Here is a 23,389-nt window from a genome sequence, read left to right as displayed (position 1 = left end):
GTGCAAATCCTCGCCCTCCGCACACCCAGCGAGCTACACCGTGGCCCCCTGCAAGCTCGGGGGCTGCAAGACAGCTGGTTAAAAAATCAGCTTAGTGAGAGCCGTGTACTCCTTGTGCTCCACTTATCGGCGAGACCAAGGGAGAGCCTCTCTGTACCACCTGCGCAAGCCACATTTAAACCTCAACCCCCTGGAACTGTTGACGCGCCTGTGCCATGACTGGTGCTCCATTCTGCCATATATGACGGATCTGTAGGAAACATCAGAGGCCATTATTAAAGCTATGGCTGAGCACTGATTCGACCGTCACAGCGTCCGGGGTGCCTGGGAGGACGAGACGATACAGCGCAGAGTAAAATGTGGTAGAACTATCATAGCCCTCCCCCTGAGCGCTAGGATAAGCTACATCTCCCAGACCTGGGACGATGCCCAAGAGCTTGAAGAAAGGCAGAGGAACCATCGATAAATACACGACCGCGATGCAGAAGGAAACTGATCCCGAGAGGGACCGGGAAACGCCGGTACATGAGAAGCAGATCCCCCCCCCGGCCACCCAGGCGTTTTTTCAAGCGATGCAGCAGGGCTTCGCGACACTCACGGACAAGCTGGATGGTATCACGGCGAGTGTCGCCAATATAAAAACACAACTCGACAAGACAACCACTCGGATGACTGAGGCGGAATCCAGGATATCTGGCACTGAGGACGCTCTAGAGGCCCTGAAGAGCACGGTATCCACAATGGCTATCGAACTTGGAACAGTGAAATCCAAATGTGAAGATTTGGAGGCAAGATCCTGGAGAAACAACATCCGCATTATTGGTGTTCCGGAAGGGGCCATAAAGGTTCAATGGAGAAGACGGTATAGGACCTCTTACGTACACTATTGGGTGATCCCGGATGGTCGCCGATTTTCATAGTGGAGAGGGCACACAGATCACTGGCCCCGAAGCCAAAACCCGGAGCATATCCCAGGCCCATCATAGCACGCATGATAAACTACAGGGATAGAGACTTGATCCTAAAAACCGCAAGAGAAAAGCAGGAGCTAAAATGGGAGGCAAATGTTATTCACATCTTTACAGATTTTACCCTGGCGGTCCAACAAGAAAAGAAACTTTTCACAGGAGTCAAAAAAATGCTACGTGAACGGCAAGTGCAATATGCAATGCTCTACCCTTCCAGGCTCAAAATCCAACACCAAAACAAGCCATATTTCTTCACATTTCCAGAAGAAGCCGCGAACTTCATAGAAACGCATATTCCCTCAAACAATGGACAGACCTAAAGTGTGGGCGATCTAAACAAGCCTGAGGCCTAAACATTGCCACCACGTTCTCAAAGTAAGAAGGACCAGCAACGTCAGAGGCTTCCCCTCTGGAGGCCCACATCAGGGATGTTAAAGAAGAATGTACATGTTGAAATCTGCAATGGAAACATCGTCCCACAAGTTTTTAGGATGTGTGAGAGCAACATGCGTGAACAGGACATGATAGTTATAAGTAAAGCTGGCTTGGGCACTGGAGATGCCACAGCCTCCCCGGTAGCAGGTGCTGGAGATGTTGTTGGGAGGGGAGGGATGGATATCTAATAGCACAGTTAAAGTTAGGGGAACTGTGAGGGAGGGGGGAGGGTTTAACATGGGAGGTTCAGGGTTTTGTTATCATAGGATGGTTGGTAAAGCAGAAAGCATACAGATATCGAGCACAAAGACACTTCAGCACACCAGGGCAGCTTATCAGGGTCTACATGGCAGCGATCTCCCCATTGACAATGGCTAAATTAGGCAAAGACAATATTAATGTGCTCAGCTGGAATGTAAGGGGTCTGGGATCCAGGATCAAGAAAAGGAAGATTCTGGCCTACCGCAATAGGCAAGCTGCCAAGATAATCTTCTTACAGGAAACACATTCCGGTCCTCGACAAGGTGAACAATTGATGCCCAGCTGGAGCTCACATCAGTATTTCACGACATACTCCAGCTGGGCGAGAGGGGTTGCAATTCTGATACACAAAACGTTGTCCTTTGAATGTATTAATGTTGAGTGTGACCCAGAGGGGAGATATGTTTTGCTTCATGGCAATCTCTATGATAAAGAATTTGTCTTTCTTAACTTGTACGGTCCGAATATTGACCAACCAGATTTCTATGCCTCAGTGTTCGAAAAATTAGCAAGATACCCAACAGCCCGGGTGATATGTGGTGGGGACTTCAACACAATTCTAGATGTACATCTTGATCGCACATCTACAGAAGCTAGAACACTGACCAAAGCAGCACAGGCAATACACCTACATATGGCAGATCTACAACTGAAAGACGCCTGAAGAACGTTGAATCCTACCAGGAGGGAATACACATACTACTCCACAGTCCATGAGATGCACTCCAGAATAGATCTATGGCTAATAGACGGAGACGGCATGGCATGGGTCACAGACTCCCATATACATCCAAGAACATACTCAGACCACTCGCCGATACAGCTGACACTACGAATCCCTGCTAAGATCAACAGCAGGCCGCCTTGGAGATTTAAACCTGCGGCCTTGAAAGACCTGGTTTATGCTAACTCGATGAAACGATATATACAGGAATACTTCAATAACAATGAACACTCGGTCTATATCCAGTCTATACTATGGCAGGCGTTTAAAGTCTGCGTCAGAGGTCACTCAATATCCGTGGAGGGCGGAATCCTCAAAGACATTCGAAATAGGTTAACTGGACTAGAAACTCAAATAACGTCCCTGCAATCCCAGTACGCATCCTCCCCGCACCCCTGCTCAGCTCTGAATTAAAGACCAAACTAGACGAATACACTGAGACAGCGGATCAAGAGGTCAGATACTTCGATCGACCCGCTGCAGCTCGTAGATATGGGGAAGGGGAACACCCGGGAAGTTATTAGCAAGAACGGTACGTGGAGAGATGAGCCCCACAACTATACCCTGCATACAGTTGCCTGACGGAATGATGTCCACAGATCAGGACATGCTGAAGGGAACCTTCTATGCTTACTATAAAGACCTATACTCCATGCAACGCGCCGTCACAGATTCTGAGATTGAGAGCTATCTCGCCCAGATACCTACAACCCTTTTAGCAGACGTCACTAGGGAATCATTGGAGGTACCCATCACTGAGCCCGAAATACTTGAAGCAATAAAAGCACTCCCTAACGGGAAAGAGTGCGGGAGGCGACACTCGCTCTACAGAGAATCACTAGACCCACAACTAAACAATACAACACTATACACCCATCCAATGTCACAATCACTGCATGGGCCAAAATCGCTGATATATTTGGAGCCAGTAAGTTATACCACTCGAGCATGCCAATATGGGGCGACCCCCACACACCCTTCCCCATAGACAGTGCGGTGGCGTTGCACTGGAGTGCCAGAGGCATTACACAATGGGGGCAGTTGTTCCGGGATAAATGCTTTCTGAAGTGGGAAGAGATCAAAGACACGGTGGGAAACACACACACGCACAAACAGCAGTTCGATAGGGTTGTAGCAATTACACAACAGATTTACCCATCATTCTCGAATGAACCCGAAATAAACATGGGACTAGGTTACATATTCATAGGGGGGACCCAGAAAGTCACGGCCTCCGCTCTCTACAAAGCCATAATGCAAACACGCCCGAAGGTACCTCACACGGCAAAGGCCGGTTGGGAGCGAGATCTGGACCAACCAATAGAAGACCAAGATTGGTCCCAGATTTGTGCACTGACCAAGCTGATATCATGCAACTATAAATTCAAGCTGATCCACTATAAAATTATCCATAGAACCCACTACACGCCGGTGAAACTCAAGCGACTATACCCCGCTCTCTCGAGCAACTGCCCAAGATGTAATTCTGAAAATGCCAATATATACCATATGTTTTGGGACTGTGTAGAATTGAGACAATATTGGGCTGAGGTTTGTGAAGCTCTGGATAAGATGGCAGACCAACCGGTCGAATGAACACTGCAGTTGTGTATGCTAGGTGTGATTGGGAAAATTAAACCAACTTGGCGAAAACTGCTCAATTTAAGTCTGCTGTTAGCAAAAAGGGTCATATTGATGGTGGAAGAACGCTCGACCGCCAGCAATAGAGGACTGGAACAGGGACATGTTGTGGGGCAGCGACACCGAAGAACTGCACATAGATTCAGTGATGGCCCCCTCTAAACTCAGAAATATATGGGCACGGTACAGGCAATATTTGGCGGATTTATCTGCCCTTGCTGACTCAAATGTAACGCAAAACTAACCTGAATATGTTATATGCTCACTGAAATTGAATGTCTCGAATGTATCTGCTTTATCTGTGTGCAATGTTAAATAAAGTTGTAAAAAAAAAAAAGATATACTGAATACTACCAGCAATACAGGGCAGCACCTAATTTAATGCGTATTATCTAGAGCAGTGTGGTATGGAAGGCACCGCATTATTCCACCAGAATGAGGCCCCGTGTATGGCATGTCTCTGCAAAGCAAACGTGGATCAAGGACAAAATGGCCTTTGTCGTAAATATTCACTGCTTGAACTTCATATTCAGCATGTCTATATGCAAAGAAGGCACACTCACCCTTCTCTCAGCTCACCATAATCAGTAACAATTACCTTTAGTCCTCCTTTAGTTAGCGTTCCATGATTTTTAGTTTTCCCTTTTACAGTAGCACTTTAGCCAAATCAGATGCTAGAGAGGAGGATGGCATTTGCGGGAGGATGTCTTTACAACAATGTTTTGGCCAATTCTTCACCCTCTCTATCACAACAAGAAATGTAAAGCACCTGCTATTAGCCCACAGGTGGTGCTAGTCAGATTTTGCAAGTGAAAGTTTCTGAAAGCAACTGTGTGAGGGATTTAAGTGGTAGAAATTCATGTTTACTTTGTAAAGTCAAGGTTGCACTGTCCAACATTCAATCTGGCTGCATTTCTTTAAAACAATGTTATGTTTTTAAGCAATTTCTATTGATTGGACAGCACAAGGATATGCACATATACTTTTACATATATGGCAAACATTACTTATCCAGTAATCGTTTTTGTATCTGCAAAGAATCAAATGCTTTTCATAAGCCTGCATCTAGTGGTTGAATTACAGTGTTACACAGTGTCTTGTTTTTAGTTCGAAAAGGGGTGTCGACAGAGGAATTCCTGTCACACTCAACATCTCCTACGAGTACAGTACCCATGCTCTTTCACACATAGACGTCCTCAGATTGCTATTATTCTGACCCGAGTCTTGCAAGAAGGTGTGTGTATCTATTATATTTTTTATTTTTCCGACAATGCCTTTAGTTCTCAAAGTGGGGGGACTGGGCAGCAGCATGTGATTCTAAGTAGATACAAGCCACGCAAAGACAACTACTGGGTAAATAATGGTTGTCTTCTGAGTTTTGTGAATCTTCTTAGATTCAGGTGCTTTGCATAGATTAACAAACAGCACCTGATGAAGGTGCTGGGAGTGCTGAAGGGACAGTTACAAATATTTTGTAGAGGAGCAGACGGAGCAGAACCTGCCCCTCACCTTTGACCTACTGGATGAAGAACAATAAGACACTGTGCATGATACCAGGTTTCATTCCAATACCGCATCGAATGGATGGGAGACATTATGCACTCAGACAGCCGTACCAAACGTACCCTCTGAGGTGGTAGCAGGAGAATAAACCATATATATAAAGAAAATAAGTAACCAGATGTGTAATAAATGTATATACGCAGGAACGCGAGGTAGTAAAGTTACAAATAAGCTTGTTGCAATAGAAAATATAACACGGTTAAAGCGGCCACATTGAAAAGATGGACGTCAGCTCTGATTAATAGTAAGCGGAAAGCTGGAAAGAGAGAGGCCAGGACTGCAGAGCCGAAAGACGCTGAAAATACAAATTTGTGCATGACCAAAGAATAGCTGTTGGGCAGGGAGAAAAGATGCCACACAAAAACCAAATTGTGAGGTACAAAGGGAGTCAATGAGGATAAGCAATGTATCCAGGACGTATTTCTCTTAGATTAAGTACATCAGTGGACATTTGTGAATGCCAAGTATTGGCAATCAAAGATGCAGAAAAGCTTAAGTGAGGTGGCACAACCACGTCTCCAGAGGTCCAAGAGGGTAATGACACCTGACATAATTAAATCAAATAGCACTAAATAGATGGTGAAATGGACAAAAACATTGTCTCTTTACACATGGTGCAAGACTAGAAAACAAGGCATATTCATAAGCTCCAAGCAAAGAAAAAAAAAAGTACCGTAACTCCCCTTAAGGTTCCAGAGAAGAGAGCATCCACCAAGGTCAGATACGAAGGAGAAGCCTTGGCTGATGAGAGGTGGTAGACTAATTGGGCAAGTATGCAGTAGTCTGATGTTGTTCTCTGCACTTGGTTTTCATTTTGCTTACGTGCTGCTAGTGAGCCGAGTGTCCAATGTTGGTAGAGGATGCCAACCTATCATGAGGGCCTATGGAATGGTGAGCATACAATGTTGCAGGGGCGAATCCACTGCTGCTATAATCTGTATTATACATATAGGGAAGTTCAAGACATGTCTACCAGATGAGGGGCAGCCGATAATGTTCCTAACACTTATAGAAGCTATAAGTAGATATGTTCCCCTCACCAATCCCTCCGTCTGATAGGTTTTATTATTTGCCACGTAGGATGAGGTCATGTCTGACACACATCGAGGTATAAAGCCTTTGCGTACCTGAAATGTAATTGAGTGTGTGGACTACGATTTGTTGTTTGCCAGGTTTTCCTACTTTATTGAATTGATAATAAAGTAGTATTTTGCCATATTCTTTGAGTCTGTCTGGTTATTTGGGTCCAAGATTATTTATTATGTTAATCACATTCTGAGCATGGTAATGCTCTAAAGTGCTACTGCACATTTACAAAACTGCTTGCCCCACCTGAGAATCATTTGTTGCTTGACTATCAACAAAGTAGTGTTGTGTGAATGTGTGCCCTCAACTATAATATGCTGCTTTACAACGTGCGTCCAGTGGTACATTAGCGAAGAAAATGAGCACAGCTCCCATCCTATGTGCAGAATGTAGTATGTGCTGTCAATGTGTAAAAGGCAGAGTTTTACAGGGAAAATTATAACACTGTTGTATAAATGTGACAATCCATCTGGAAATAGCCATCTCAGAGACCGGTTCTCCTTATCTATTTGTTTCCATAGACACAAAGGGCCTCATTACAACCCAGGCGGTAAGTTACCGCCTGGGTCGTACCTTTACCATCATGGCGTAAACTATGTTTACGCCATGGTGGTTGGCGGACTTACCGCCCCATTCCGAGTTTGGCGGGGCGGTAAGTCCCAATCCCCATTTTCCCTTCCCCATTCCCATTTTTGCCCCATAGGGCATATTGGGAGTGGGGAAGGCGTTAATTACGCCACTGTAAATTACGGTGGCGTAATTAACTCCATGGTCCCTTAGCGCCATGGATTTTAACACCTGCTAAAAGCAGGTGTTAAAACCTCCATGGCGCTAAGGGACCTCGTACTCAGGCGGTAAGGGTCGGCGCTGTTTACGCCGCCGTAAACCCCTTACCGCCTGAGTCGTAATGAGGCCCAAAGAGCTCGTCACTCCTAATTTCTTTTGTCTTGTTGAGGTTGTACATGACTGCCCTGCATACCAGCATTTGACACCAGATGTCTGCACTTGCCCTTGCACTTGCCACCAGCTGGCCGCACCTTTTATTTATTGTTTTATTTATTTTTACTGTTATCCTATGTACTTCACTGCCCACTCCCCTTTGCCCCACACCTCTCCCTCCTCCCCTGTACTTGCGCAATTTCAATGTCACCTGACCTGCTAAGATCATTGTCTCGGTCTTCCCTCTGTCCCCCCTTGCCTCATACGCCTTGAAACACTTGGGTATAGGCGCGTTATAAATGCTATATCATATCAAGTGCTCATGTAACCCTTTTTTTAGAACAAATGCTGGTAGTTCAATAGACTGGTTGACAGTGCGTTCTTAAAGTGACTTTGCATGTATTGAGAAAAAGGCTCCGGCACAGATGCTTGTAACTCACTTATTCACTGGATAGATGGAATTGCAACAAGGAAAGCCATCTTGTGTGTGAATGTTAGTCTAGACATTGGCTCACAAAGTTGTCAGTGCATTTTCTTAAGACAATGTTAAGATTCCAACTTGCTCGTGGGTTTGCCACAGGTGGATATGTGTATTTGACTCCTTCCATGAAAGTCTTGATAACAGCGATCTCCACTAGGTGACCTTATGTTGAGATGTTTTGAATGCTGATAATGCAGCCAAATGCACCTTTAAGGCATGCAACACAAGATCTGTGTCCTGCAGATGAAGGAGGTATGTGAGAATGTTTACTGCAGAGCAGTTAATAGAACAGATCCTTGTCTGAGTACACCAGATAAACATCTTCGATGCATTAAAATAGCAGTCTCTAGTATTCAGATTTTCTGCCTCATTTAAGATTTCCCTACATCGTGGAGGCAAGTTAAGCTGCAAGAACTCTATGACCGGAGGAGCCAACCTGCTAAATTGGTGGTATAAGGGATTGGGTGAGTGATCTACTTTCAGTAATATGTCAATGGGTAATTTGAAGGACTTATTTTGATGAGTGGGCATAGTGGCACGCTCAACAGGTGGGAGTTACACGTTTGTCATGCCCACATTGGTGTAATAAGTGTCATTGGGCCTCATTATGAGGTTGGCGGTAACCCACCAGTGCCACCAGCGGGTTGTCACCAACCCTGTAACACCAAATCTGGCGCCTGACTTCCTGGTAATGTCCCGGATTTTGTAAGTCCCCATTCCCATGAAGTCCAACAGGACTCCATGAGTATGGGGACTCAGAAGCACCGGCACTGTTGCTGTCGGTGCCTTTGCTTCCATGGCAACTCTGCCTGCTGGGGCCCCTGTGCCCGGCAGGGTCAGGCCTGTCAGGCGCAGGGGCCTCGGCATGCAGACTCGTAGTGTGGGGGTCCTGACCGCCACACTTAATGAGGCCCATTGTCATGTGTTGTTGGTGCATCTTGTGTACTGTTTTTCGACAACAGCTATGTCAGGTTATGCATATACCCCTGGTCAACTAATCCGTAGCACAGCACCTAGAGACCCCTTAGGTGGGGGCCTAGAAGTGTAGCTTTGGTATTTTGCATCTTCCGCAGTTGCAAACAGGTATTCTGTGTACCCCACTGTGCAAAGATTTGTCTAAGTGTACTTGTTTTTACTTACCACTCGTGTTCTTGTGTCTGATCTCTCCTTGAACTATCTGCTAGACAATTGTGTTCTCTAAGAAGGTCCGCGATGTGAGGAGAGAAGGAGAGAGTGGAGTTGAAGATGACATGTTGAGGTTGAAGATGGATGCCTCTCTAGAGACATCAGCTCCAAAAATGTTTGTGCAAGTTGGCACAGTTCCTGAGAGTTTGTTCCGCCTTGTTAGTTATAAAACAGGGCTTTTGTGTTGTCTGTTTCAATGAGAACCTTCTTCCCTAGTAACTGTCACTGAAAACATTGCAGTGCCATCTTGACTGCTAAGAGTTGTAATATTTTTTGGGTGTTTTTCCCTTGCTGTGCTGAACACATTCTCTGTGTAATAAGGTGTTGGCAATGGGCCCCCCTGAGCCTGTCAGGGATGCATCTGTTGTAATAGTTATCTATATTGGTAGGTTGACAAAAAGCTGTCTCTAACATGTTTTCTTTTGTTAACCACTTGAGTGCCAAAACCTGTGTCTGAGAGACCCCCACTAGATTGTCCCATTCGCCTACCGCTTGGGATCATTTCTCCACCAGCCATTGCTGTACTTGTTTGCATGTTGAATCTTGCGTGAGGCATGATGAAAATGCATGATGCCATCATGCCGAGAAGATGCATTACTTTCCTGACTGTTACCTGATGACCGGCTGTGTACCAAGGGATTTGAGCCAGAAGGGCTTGGACTCTTGTTATCAGAAGGGAAAACCATTGCCAAATGGGCATCTAGTATTGCATCTAGAAAGTGTTTGTTTTGACTCGGAAGGAGGCTGGATTTCTTTTTGTTGAGGAAAAACCCAGATCATGGAGTAAGTTTACTGTGACCTTTATGTGCAGGTGACATAGTTTTTTGCTCTCCAATGTTATTAACCAGTCATCTTTATAAAGGTAAACTGGTATTCCCTTGCACTGCAGATGGGCTCCACAATTGCTAGCACTTTGGCAAATACCCGTGTAGTGAAGGCACAACCAAAATGGAGCACTTTCAATTGGAAATGTCGCTGATCTATTTTGAAGATACATTGATAACCAGTGTGTTTAGATATTCACCCTTCTTTTGTGGAAGGATGACCTCCTGAATATGCTTGGTTGAGGTGGATTATTTTATAAGTGATTATTGTCATATTTTTAAATGTAATGAATTATATGATTTTGTAATTTTTCTTTGATGTTTCCTTTGCATCTTTAATATGTGTGCAAGGGTTATTTGTTAAAATATAAACACAATTAAAAGAAAAAGAAAGGATGCCAGTTGAAACTGCACATTGACCCAAACTAAGACCAGAGGCCCAGCACTATGGGGCATTCCCTTAAATATCCAGGATGAAGTGGAAGAGGAATTACAATACCTCAATAAAGGCGACATCATAGAGCCTGTGAGAGGCCCCACACCCTAGCTATCACTCGTTGTGCAAGTGCCGAAAAAGGGGCCGGAAGGCCAAATACGCCTATGCATAGACATGAGTATACCGAACCAAGCAAGACTCGGAGAAAGACATCAAGCCCCACGCATAACGGGCATGATTCATTTACTAATCGGGCCACACTCTTCTAAAGATTAGACTTATGATATGATAAATGAGAAGGCATTTATAATGCGGCTGTACACAAGTGTTTCTAGGTGCCACAAGACAAGGGAGGGAGGCAAAGGGAGGACAAGACAAACAATCCTACTAGGGCGTATGTCATTCGAATCGTGCAAGTGGAGTAAGAGGGGGGAAGTACAAGGGAGAGGAAATGAGGAAGTGCGATCAGGGCGGCATGGCTCTGAAGTGCAGCCTGGCAGCATGGCTTTAGGTAAGTGCGAGGAGGAAGCGGGCCGTAGGGGTTACATTTACAGCCCCTAGGAGTGAGGTAGGCCAGGAGGCAGTGCAAAGGAAGACTGGTTGTGGGGGAAAGTGCTACCCAGTAAGACACTAAGGGAACCAAGCAACCAGTCGACGCAACAGACAGGAAAGTTAGCAAGGGAGGGGAAGAGAGAAGGCAGAGTAAAAAAAAGGAGGCTCTTAAGCTGCTTTTCCAGAACTTCAAGTGGTCCAGCTCAAGTCTAAGAGGGCGAGGGAGGCCGTTCCAGATTGAGGCACCGGCATAGAAAAGAGATCTACCCCCCACTCTCTGCTTGGAGAAGCGTCTCACCCTCTGAGAGTTGGAGGTAGCTGAGCCCAGGGCTCTAGAAGGAAGGTATTTCAGGGGAGAGAGTTGGATGTAGTGCAGACCCCAGCCCCAGAATGTCTTGTGGATGATGCAGAGGGTCTTGAACTTGATACTTGCAGCCACTGGGAGCCAGTGGAGAGATTTCAGGGCTGGCAAGATGTGGTCCCTGGGCTTGAGGCAAAGGTTAAGTCTTGCAGTCCTGTTCTGGGTTAGTTGCAGGGGGCGAAGAGTAGAGGTAGGCAGATTGAGAAAGAGGCTGTTGCAGTAGTTCAGCCTGGAGAGAACCAGGGCCCTGGAGACTGTGTGCTTCTTGGGGAAAGTGAGAAAAGGTAGAATACCTCTGAGGAGGTGCAGCTGGAAGTGTGCCTTTTTGGCAAGGTCTGCGATGTGAGGAGAGAAGGAGAGAGTGGAGCTGAAGAGGACATCAAGGTTTTTTGCCTCATGGGAAGGCAAAGTTAGAGGGCCCAAGGAGGGTGGCCAGAGTGAGAGAGGGAAAGAGACAGCAGGGGTCCCAGTGAGAAGGATCGCTGTCTTACTGGCATTAAGACAAAGATTGTTGAAGGTGCACCAATCCTGAATCACGGATAGTAAGGAATGAGCAAGGGAGGAGAGAAGGCTGAGGGAAGCCTGAAAGAGAGCCGAGTGTCATCTGCATAACACAAAGTTAGAAGAGATGGTGGAGATTAGGTGGGCTAGATAAACATTAAAGATCCAGGCTGAGAGGATGGAGCCCTGGGGGACACCACATGTGGAGAGAGAGGACCCAAGTACGACCTGGGACGGACGGTCCATGAGGACGGAGGTCAGCCATGCCAGGGCCAGATCCATGACTTAAACAAAAGATATCATCAACTGGAAATTAGTGAAGCCTCACAATATATCATCATGTTCACAACAAACCTAGGTCTTTTCAGATATAAGAAGGTAAGCTGTGGCATATCATCTGCGACTAAGATATTTCAAGAGGAAATACAAAAAGTCAGCCAACATATACTGAACTATTTAAATTATAGCAATGATATACTAAATACTCGTTTTTGGCATGTTGCAGGACAACTATGAAGCCACTCTACTTCAAGTGTGCAAAGCACTAAAAGACGCCCGCCTTATGCTCATTAGGGACAAATGCTTTGCAGCAGGTCTACTCTCAAATTCTTCAGGCACGTATTCCCAGAAAAAGGAATTTAACCTGACCATTAGAAAATAATGGCATAAACTGAAACACCCCAACCACTCAACCGTGCACAAATGAAATCATTCCTGGGTCTTGCTAGCTATTGCATGCAATATCACCCTGATTTTGTGACAGTGTGTGCTCCTCTATGACACCTCAACAAGAAGAATCAAGAGTTTGTGTGGTCTCGCGAATGCCAAGTGACTTGACAGATTCCGGAGGCAAATTGCGTCTGCTGTCTGCATCTCATACTTGGACCCAACAGGGAGCGCACAGTAGATGCCAGCCGATGGGTCTGGGGGCAATACTAGCTCAGTACTCAGACACGTCGTCGTCACACAGAAAAATAGTTTTATATGGTAGCAAATTATGGAAAGCCAGTGATGGAAAGCCAGTGGCATGCATGCTGCCATGCATTGCGCAATGGGGTTTCCAGCCAATCAGAACTCAAACAATGACTTCTCACACTGAAGGAACACCAACCATGAATGCAAGAAAAATTGGAGGATGGTAAACACCGTTCTAAAAGATACAACATCAGACTTAGAGGAATTCTTGCATTTCTTGAAAAGTCCAAGCCTTATTTACAATAATTGCAGGGGAAACACCCTAAATTGAGAAGACTTCAGGACTGCACTGGAGTTAGAAAATTTTAGGAGGGAGAACCTAATAAATAGCACATTAATGCAAAGGTCTAACACCAGACATGCTGGCCAGTATGAGTTTATTCCAAGTGAAAAGATAATTATTACAAAAAGGCCAGACTCCACAAATCCACAAGCTTTTGGGATACATCCATCAAGCTTTTCCAGGACCTGCCCCCTGGAGAAATCACAGGATCATGACAGATGAAACGCCTCATTGCATGACTGCAACAGAGGAAACACACAATTCGATTAAACAAACCATGTCGAGGGCCCTCGCCCTACGGTCTTCTCAGGACTGGTCTTAACAAAATTCCAAAAGAGAGTGACGTTGACAACTAAGACACCCCCTTACCTCCATGGACAGTCATGAGCACCGCATTGATTTCATCTCTCTAGGTTAAAGGCCTGACACCACTCTCTGGGCCCATCCATTGGCCCCCTTTGGCCCGATATTTGAATGATGTTTGTTTTTGTGCTGTAATCTTTCTGTGGGTAAATTATGTTTTAGCTTTTAGGCATTGGCATACCATGGTGTACCCACTACTAATCCATAAATTTGCACAAACAAATCCCTTGCAGGAGTCAGATTTTAAACCAGCAATAGCAGAAACCTAAATCTATAAAGATTACAAAAGGTTATAGCATTGAGAGCCACAAAGGTTTAAAGAAAAGTGAACTCAGTAAAAAAAAAAAAACAGGACAGAATGGTGGTCTTAAAGCTATAATTTAGGAGAGATGACTCAATTATTTTTATTTATGGGCCCAACAAAATCTCTCCTGGAGCTGGATAGAACCCCAACAGCCTACAACGGCCCTGTAAGGGGCCATCTCAGATGTAGACTTAATAGATGGTTGGCACCATTTTAATCCAAAAACTAAAGATTATACTCTCGAATTTCATGTGCGTTGTGGTTTTCTTAGGATAGATTTGTTTCTAATTTCCCAACTGCTAATAACCTCAGTACAAACAATGAATAGTTACATAATAACAGTCCCAGACTATTCACCAAACACTATTTATTACCATGCAATTACATCGGGGCACTCTAAGAAGTACTTTTGCTGGTGTTGAACGATTCTCTATTTAGGTATCCAGAGATGTTCTTCACTGTATGCCAACATCTTCCATTTTGTTAAAAAAGATGGCAACTCAAAGAAACAGTCTGCAATCCCTATGGAAGCCTTCAAATCCTCCATTATGGAGAAAATATTACCATTAGCTTGAAACAGGAATACATCTTCAATTGCCAAGAGAGTTACTGCAAAGAATCGAGTCTCGGATGTAGACGTCGAATATACACTTCATGACTGCACCACAATTTACAGGCAGTTACAAACAGCATGAACATGATTGAAGTCCAGCATTTATCTCATTTAAACTTCTTAAAATGAAACAAATTGTATGCAACTATTCCAATAAAGTGAACAGGCTTCTTTTGCATAGACTAAAAATGCAGCAGAGCAGAAATGAAATTCCTAGGTTACTAGTTACCTGATGAATTAAATGGTCTTATACGATTTTATGCTGATTTTCTTGTTCCGATGGTAGAAACCCAAGATAAATTAAGTCTTGAGGCTACTATATCAACTGAAGAAATAGAGCTAGTAATTAAAAATGTACCTACTAACAAGTCACCCCAGGATGTCTTTTCTGGCCTTTTCTTCAATACATTTAAATTGCTGTTCTCCCAACAACTACCTCCTCTATATAATTGCTTTAAAGAATTTCGGCAGCAAAACAGTCTTGTTTGGAGAGTCATTCCTCACTCTACTGGCCATACCACGGGAACTTTGTTTGCAATCCTGAGCTATGAGGCCCATATAGTTCTGGCCATCCGACGTACTCATATTTGACCTCTGATCTTTCAACCGGACCAAACAGGTCTTATCCTAGGTTGTCCTATTCATGACAACATACGTAGAGTAATAAACGCAACCAAGCTAAGTAGTTGCCATAAAATACTATCCAAACTCCTTATGAGCGACATAGCAAAAGTATTTTATTGGGAGAAGTGGGATTGTCTAAAAAAAAGTGCTGGAACATTCTAGATTTGGCCCAAAATGTAGAATTTATTTTTACCACTATCTAACCATAATACAAATATTAGGTGGCCTACTAACTGAGTATATCCGACTCCCTAGTGGCACCAGGCATGAGTGTCCCCTCTCCCCCATGCTTTTCGTCCTCTCAATTGAGCCCCTTGTAGAGGAGGAACCAAATGCCTCTACCGGAAATCCCGCCCTTATTGTGCCTATATGTTGGAAGCCGGAAATTGCGACATGCACAACACCAGTAATTGTACATATCCCACAAAGAATTATCGAAACAAGGTATTCATTGAGAAAGCCCTACATGATGTACCTGCAGAGAGAGGACAGTCTCTTAAGGGAGGTTCCTGAAGAGGTATGAAGCGATGAATACAAGAGGTCGGTAACGTCACAAGAAATGAGAGTGACGCACTAAGGATGATCATGGAAGAGAATGCATAAAACTTATGAAAACTGAGATAAAGAATCAAGTAACATTTCATGTGCAAAATGAAGATTGCATGTGCAAAGAACAGTGAAGAAAATATAAGTAATTTCATAACTGTGCAGATGCTGTAATGCAAGTAGACCAAGTAATCATGAAGGCTGGCTATACGTAGTGAATAGACTGCAGGTGGTGCCGCCAATATATTATATATGTATAGAGTTTGGATGTTCGACGTCGCAACTTTAGTAAGCCAGGACCCGTGAAACAGAAGGGCTGAAATTGTGCTGCAGGAGAAAAGCAGCTGGAACTCAATAAAGGATCGAGAAGGCAGTCTGACACAGTGTTAAGGGTTGGGGCAGCCAAGAACTGGTTATCTATTCAAGTAGATACAATGAACATGAGAAGCAAGGCAAGCTCCTGTTAAGGTGCGATGGAAACACTATGAATGCCAGGTTGTATTCATTTAATATCATTAAATGCAAGGAAAGGAGCTCAAATGTGGTCTCCTGTCACGTGGGATGGATGGAAATAGAAAATGGGCAAGCTACATCGAGACTGAAGATAAGAATGTGCTCACACTCCCTTCTATTGTCGGGCGCAGTGATACACTGCAAGGCCAAATTCAAAGACAATTTAAATGGCAGACGGCATGAGTGATGATGGATGGTGTGCTAATTGGAAGGGGAAGCATGGTCAAGTCCACCCACAAGCACCTGGGATACCAGCTGGCGTGCTGCTAGCGAGTCGTATGTTCCAGAATGGTACAGGTGTGCCAACCAATTATAGAGGGCCATTTATTGAAGAGCCCTATAGTTTAAGAGCCAATGATGTAGCGTGTATCTAACAAATATTGAGGATGACTTGCACGAGGGGTGGGCATAAGTTGTCCACCTGAAGATAGAGACCCAATCACAATCCTATCCCATATAGAAAGTAAATTTAGATGTTCCCCGTAGACCTATCACAATCCCAAGTAAATTTTCTTAGTTTGCCACATAGTGTGACATCACTTATGACACTTCGAGATTATGCTGAGAGACGTAGGTTGATGTCTGTTGTACTCTCCGTTTTAGACAGTTGAAAATAAAACCGTTATTGTTTCCCAACTTCCTGAGTCTGGTTATTGGTGTGAGAACTATTCTGCACCCCCATTCATGTAATGACGAGCTTCCTCATTTAAAAAGGACCTAATGGTTTACCCTTACTCAGTCCGCCTGGTTAATTAAACATTTCTGGGGTTTTCAACAAACGTTCTCAACACAGAATAGCATTTTCCACAGATGACCTTTGTCTTGGACAAAACACAACTCCTACACTGCCACATATAGTTACCCTGCTTAAGAAATGTTGCCAAATGTATTTGTTCAAGATTAACTATATTAAATTGTAAACTTTGATCCTCTGAAACCAAGCAATCAATAGCTTCACTTCTGACATCTCAGGATGTTCAGTGGGAACAAAACAAATTGAAATAATCGGTTATTTTACCAACATAATGTGCCAGAATTCTTGCAAAACTTGAAACGAGACCCTTTAAAATTTGTACTGTCCTGGCTAGGCAGAACCCAAGTAATCAAAGAGACATTCCGGCCAAGGTTGCTATATTTGTTCCAAGCCCTCGCTACACATTTCCTTTGACAATTATACAACATATATATAAAAAGGAATCTCAGTTTGGATAGGCAGTAAGCCCTCCAAAGGGTCCCTAGAAAATATCATTGGCATGCAAAGTTATTGTGGACTTGGAGTCACTGATATTGAAAGTTACCTACTATCTGCCCAAATGGCATGGAATTTAGAATCAAATTCCATTTCAGAGGATACAATATGACTTGAACTAGAAGAACATTCACAGGCCTGCCTGCTAAACAAATGTTAATGACTCTCCCCAAAAATGCATACATCAGGTGAAGAGTTTGTGTCTACTACTAAGATCGCGCCTAAATACTGGGATATGGCAGTTTCTAGCAGAAGGCTCACTGACATGGAAAAAGCTTACTCTCAGGCAGAAAAGAGTCTAGTCATAGTGTGGGCGTGCAAACACTTCCATCTGTTCCTGTTCGTGAAGCCTTGCACTAATACCACAGACCACCAAGCATTGATAACACTTTAAGGCCACAGGACTACAAATTTTACATTGTACATGATCCTGGGAAAGATGCAAACCCGGCAGATTGCCTATCAAGCCATCCATTGCCCTCACACACATCGAGGGTGTCAGTGGCATATCAGTGCATCCATTTAGTCACACACCATGCACATCCAATGGGAATATCGCTTTAAGAACTGCAACACCACACAGCTGATGACCCAACATTGAACATCATTGCCACCTGCATCACGTCAGGAAAATGGAGACATGCAAAGCGACTAATCGAGGCAAATGCCTCCACGGATTCTCACGCTGTTACTGGTGAAGGAGAACCTGTCCATATCTACCTTGAATCTACTCCTCAAAGGGAAAAAGATAATTTCATCCACACTGCATCAACATGTCAGTGATCTAGCCCATGAGGGACACAGGAGGATAGTGTCAACTAAGAGGTTACTGAGACAAAAGGTATGATTTCCCAGGTTGGACAACTTGCTGGAATACACCTTGAAAGTTTGCACCATAGGCCAAATTCTACATCAACAGACATGTCCTGAACCGCAACACATGACACTGCTACCAGACAATGTGTGGGAGGAAATGGCCATTAACTTTTTTGGACCGGTACACTTTGACACCTACATACTGGCGGCAATGGATGAGCACTCCAGGTATCCAGAAGTACAAATCCTCCAGTCCATGGCTGCGTTGGTTCACAGGATATTCTCGTCATATGGTATACCAAAGATAGTAAAGTCTGACAATGGGCATCCGTTTACCAGCCAAGGGTTTTGCTGAATACCTGGGGTTCCACCACCGGAGAGTGACACCACTATGGCCCCAAGCAAACCGGGCTGTTAAATTCTTTATGGCCAATCTCAAGAGAGTTGTGAGAATATCAATCATCACAAGAAAGCCGCTAGAACAGACCATATATCAGCTGTTGAGCAACATGCCCCATAGTAGAACAGAGAAATGCCCAGCAGAACATATGTTTGGGAGACAAGTGCATACGAGGTTGCCCCAAGAAGATGAACAAAGACATTTGTCTCAGAAGGAGAAAGAAACACGAAGGTGTGATGCAGAAGGAAAAAGGAAAACAAAGGTTTATGCCGATCGAAAAGGAAAAGCACGCACCTCCGACTTCCAAATAGGTGACAAAGCACCAGTATGCAAAGCGATGCTGCAGAAAGGAACACCACCATTTGATGCCCAGGCCTGTGACAGAAACCAAGGGGACAAAAGAAGTGACATAAGGATCACATGCAACGTATCTTCTTCAGGAATATGTCACGTCATATTCATCAGACTCTTGAAGAATCGGGCTATGCTGGTGATGAAGAACGTTCGAATCATGCTAAGAGACTGGTGAAAAAGCCTGTTAGATGGATTGGGGATATGGGGTAGCTATACCAAGTTGATGTTTAATTAGGGGGAGAATGTAATGTTTTATCATGTACCTGTCTACATCGTTATGTAAATGGCCCTGGTCAAATTCCAGGCGGATGTGATGTGCCGAGATGGGGGGCCGGAAATAAACAGAAATCAGTTTACAACATAACCTTTGGTGTATGCAGACGTTATTTCTAGTGATTTCTGCTAGGTGCAGGGACCCTCTCCAAGCTGAACACTTACTTTGAATAGTACTGCGTTTAGTGACCTTTGCGGGATGAAAGGCTAAGTTGGCCATGCAGTGGGACTCTTACATTGTTAAGTGCATGCTGCCCTCATGTCAGACCAACGATTTACTCGTCCAGCTATCCACCCTTGGTTTGTCTGATATCAATGGTGAGCACCTAACCCAGGAGCTATCTATCCCCTACAAATGATATTAGTAGTTGAGCATCTGATGGCAATGTCTGGTATATGATATCAATAGCTGCCATATAATTTGCCATACAATGCAAGCTGGCAAATGGTGCAAGTGCCGCGGCATCTGATGGCAGTGGCAATCAAATGCTTAACTGATGACTACACACAAGAGAAAATGTTGGTTTTAGCAATGCTCGTCTGTGCCATTACAGAAAGGTGAACAGGAATATGTAATTAAGCCGAACCCTCCCTTAAATGGAGGCCTGTTGACTTAACTGCTAGTCAATGTTCCCTCTTCATTGGATGTCGATGAATCCCAGATGTGTTGCTGCCTCGTAGCTGCAGCAGGCGAGATTCGTGGAATCCCGCGGCCACATGAGCAGGCATCCAGCCGCCATTGTGCAGTAGAACAACCCAGCGACATTCTCGCCCATAAGAACATTCTGTCTGCAACTGACAACGTCTGTTGGGGGAGCTGCTCCGGGTCACCGGGCAACCCCCATGCGTATGTCGTGAGCACCCGATGGGCTTGTTTGGGGTGGCGATCACGCTGCAGAATTAGGGGTGGGGGTCACCCTACCCGCTCTGGATCACCAGAGCATCCCACGTGGCCGGGGGCACCCAGCACATAGCGGCCCCGGCTCTGGGGGCACCCAGGCCGGGATTGCACCAATAGCCATGGTCACATGGCCCAGAGACCACCCTGGGACGGCGTTGCCCAGCAGGGGCACCGTCTTCGTGCTGGGCCCCATCCTTGGGCCCGCAGCATGCAGCGCGGCGCCAGCATGGCACGATGCAATGAACACGCTGGAGTCTTGTTGGGAGTGACTGGCGGGCCGGAAGCGGCTCGGTACTTTTATTATGTTGGTCACGTGGATACGGCCACGTGACCCATGACAACATCCTGGGAGCTACCATGCTCCCAGGAGGGGCACTATGAACAACGTCCACTCAGCGTCCGACGCCAAATTCTTAACCGATTTCCAGCACTAAATTACAAAAGAGCACGCGGACGACCTAGAATCTGCCAAGTGAATTCCACTTGTATAATAATTGAAAAGCCAAACGCCCCTGAAGTTTGGCGGGGTATACAAGCAATGCATATCTCATCTGCGGCCAAGAAGAGGCCTATCCTGTCACTGCCAGAAGGAATTATGTAAAAGAAATAAAAAATGCAAGAAAACTTTTCTCAATCCCTATTGATATGATTACAACATGCTTGTTGCTAGGTGGCCGTTAGTCATACGGAATGAACGCCACAGGAAGCGTAATATTTATAGTGCACTCCACTCGGAGTACATTTAGTTTTGCTCTTTAAGGATATTATCAGAGGCCATGTATGAGTCCCAGTTGGGCAGTCAGGGATGATTTTCGGCAGTCTCGGACTAATTAATACTTTGTTCTGCATTATTGGAGCACATCAAAAAGGCGCCCTGCCGCAGAGTGAATCTGCACCCGTGGATTTAGCACTGCTCGTTCCCTTGCATTCTCCAGACGGGAAGATGGATCTGTCTTCCTGAACAACACTGCACGCCACCATGCGCCTGCAGAAGGACAAGGAGACGAAGGTGATTGCGCATCCTTGGCCATGGGGGTTAATCTGCCATGCAGCAGAACTCAGGCAGAAGGGCTGGTCACCATCCAAGGGTCGCGGGCAGATGTCACGATTTAAGACCGGATGTGCTACTGGCGCTGATTGGCCTTTGCTGGCCAAGGATGGATTATCCAGTTGGAGCCCCACTTACTCCCTGAGGGTCTATGCTCAAGAGCAGGAAGGATGTGGAAATGGATATGAACATGACGGACCCGCATCTCCAATGTCCAGAGTGGACAGCCTTCATGAGCACATTAATCACGCAGAAGTGACATTTCAGTTTAGCTGGTAGCGCATGTAAAGGGGCGCACAATTTGATCATGTGGGTCTCCCCCCTGCCTTCATCTTGCCAGATAATAAATCCTGCTTCCATGTGTGTCATGGTCACTCACCTTGATTCATTCATTCTCCGTCTCCTATTCTCGTATGCCCCTCACCAAATGACGCGTCCCTTTCTAGTTCCACCGGCACCACCACCCTCGCACATGCCTTCTGATTACTAGGCCGCCCGGAGATCTGTTCCACTCCCTTCTCTCTCCTCCCTTTGCCACCGTCCTTCCTTTTCCTTGCACATAAGATGATCCCTCTCCATTTTGCAAGCACAGTCCCCATGGCCAGGGCGGGTCTTAGTGGCAGCATCGACCTGAGTGAATTGGCGCCCCTTCCTCCCTCGCTGTGCGCCCCTGGTCCACAGGTGGAGGGTTGGTGAAGGGGGGAGGGAGGAGGGGGCAGGCGCTGCACTTTTTAAAATGTGTCTGTCTCTCTGGCGCCTGCAGTTAATCACAGGAATAGGGTGCTCCTGTGCCCTTGCGCCTTGCGTCGGCATGGGGAGGTATTCATCTCAATAGGGTGCACCCTATTGTTATTAAATGCGCCCGCCACTGAAAGACACCCACGAGCTGGCGTGGTGGGGGACTAATGTTCCCTGGGGGGGGGGGGCATGGCGCCCCTGGTGGTCGTCCGGCCAACCCTGCTCTAACCTAAGGCTGGCCCTGCCCATGGCCCCTGGAGAGAGCCCCATCACTGTACTCATGGTGGTGGATATTAGGGCATCAAAAGAATCGAGACTGTCATGGAGTTAAGAGGGACTCAATAAATCATTGAGATAATCAAGATTATTTGGGCACCACAAAAAAACCAGGGTACTGGAGCAGTGTTAGAACTTCACATTATTGGGTGGTGAGGAAATACATAGTAATAAAGAAAAAAGAAAAAAAAGGAGTATACTGCACACAGCACGATGTGAATGTTCTCCAGGTATTTCAGCACAAGGGATGTTGAATCCCACTCAATGATGCTCATTTTTATTGACCTCTGAAATCATCCCTGCCTGGATTTTGACCTGTGGCCTGCAGCTTCTCTGGTAGTATGCTTAGTCCGCTGAGCAATACTGATGGCTTGGAGGGTATTTGGCATGGTGGGGTATAGAGTAGGAGATAAAGGAGGAAACCCAGATTATGTTACATAATGTTACTGCAGTTCATTGAGCGCTCTTTCAAAACTGTTGGCATCTTGAAGCTGGGAGAAAAGACCAGGAGGGGAACACGGCGTCAAATCAGAATAGTCAGCAGTTACTTGGCAACTGTAAGGCTCTCTGGGCCCTTTTTTAATCAAGGATCTCCTGTAGTCAAGTGGCTCCAGAGAACAGCTGCTGAGCACAGACCTTTGAAGAGAAAAGGCTCTCCCCAACCTTGCCTCTCTTGACCCGGTTACAACCAAAAGTTGGGAGCCTGCTGATCGCTTGCCGATCATAGATTGGCGATCGTAGCTTGCTAGCAGGAGTATAAAGCTGAAACGTAGTCAGATAAATGCCCTTCAGCCATATTCTGGTTATTGAACTGTTAAAATCAGGCATCACCAGGTTTTGCAAAACTGAACTACCCTACATTTAAGCTTTCCTGTCACTGGGAGTCAGGCTCTTGAATACTGAAAGTGTGAAGCGCTCTAGAAAAGCAGGTACTGGCAAAAGGTGTAGTCTTTTCTTCACTGCAACCAATGTGTAGCCAAGCTTGTTGCCAGGGAAAGAAGTGGGAGAGAGTGCTGAGTGCACCCCGTTTAATTGAACATTCAATTTCTTCCAAAGAGAATGCACTCTCCAGAGAAAATCAAACTCCCACAGCCTAGTTAATAAGAAATGCGTTTACATAAGTCTCTATTTAGAAAGTGTGTGACATTGTTAGAAT

General features: G+C 45.3%; 1 protein-coding gene across 2 annotated transcripts in view; it reads right to left on the bottom strand.

The window, feature by feature from the left end:
- DNAH9 (dynein axonemal heavy chain 9) overlaps positions 1–23,389 on the bottom strand; it is a 1,527,051-nt gene that overhangs the window by 816,276 nt on the left and 687,386 nt on the right. The window lies entirely within an intron of this gene.

Source organism: Ambystoma mexicanum, chromosome 3q (genome assembly GCF_040938575.1).
Source record: "Ambystoma mexicanum isolate Mex_15411 chromosome 3q, UKY_AmexF1_1, whole genome shotgun sequence".
Classification (NCBI taxonomy): Eukaryota; Metazoa; Chordata; class Amphibia; order Caudata; family Ambystomatidae; genus Ambystoma; species Ambystoma mexicanum.
Note: the sequence above shows the minus strand (reverse complement) of the source record. Positions and strands in the feature narration are given on the sequence as shown.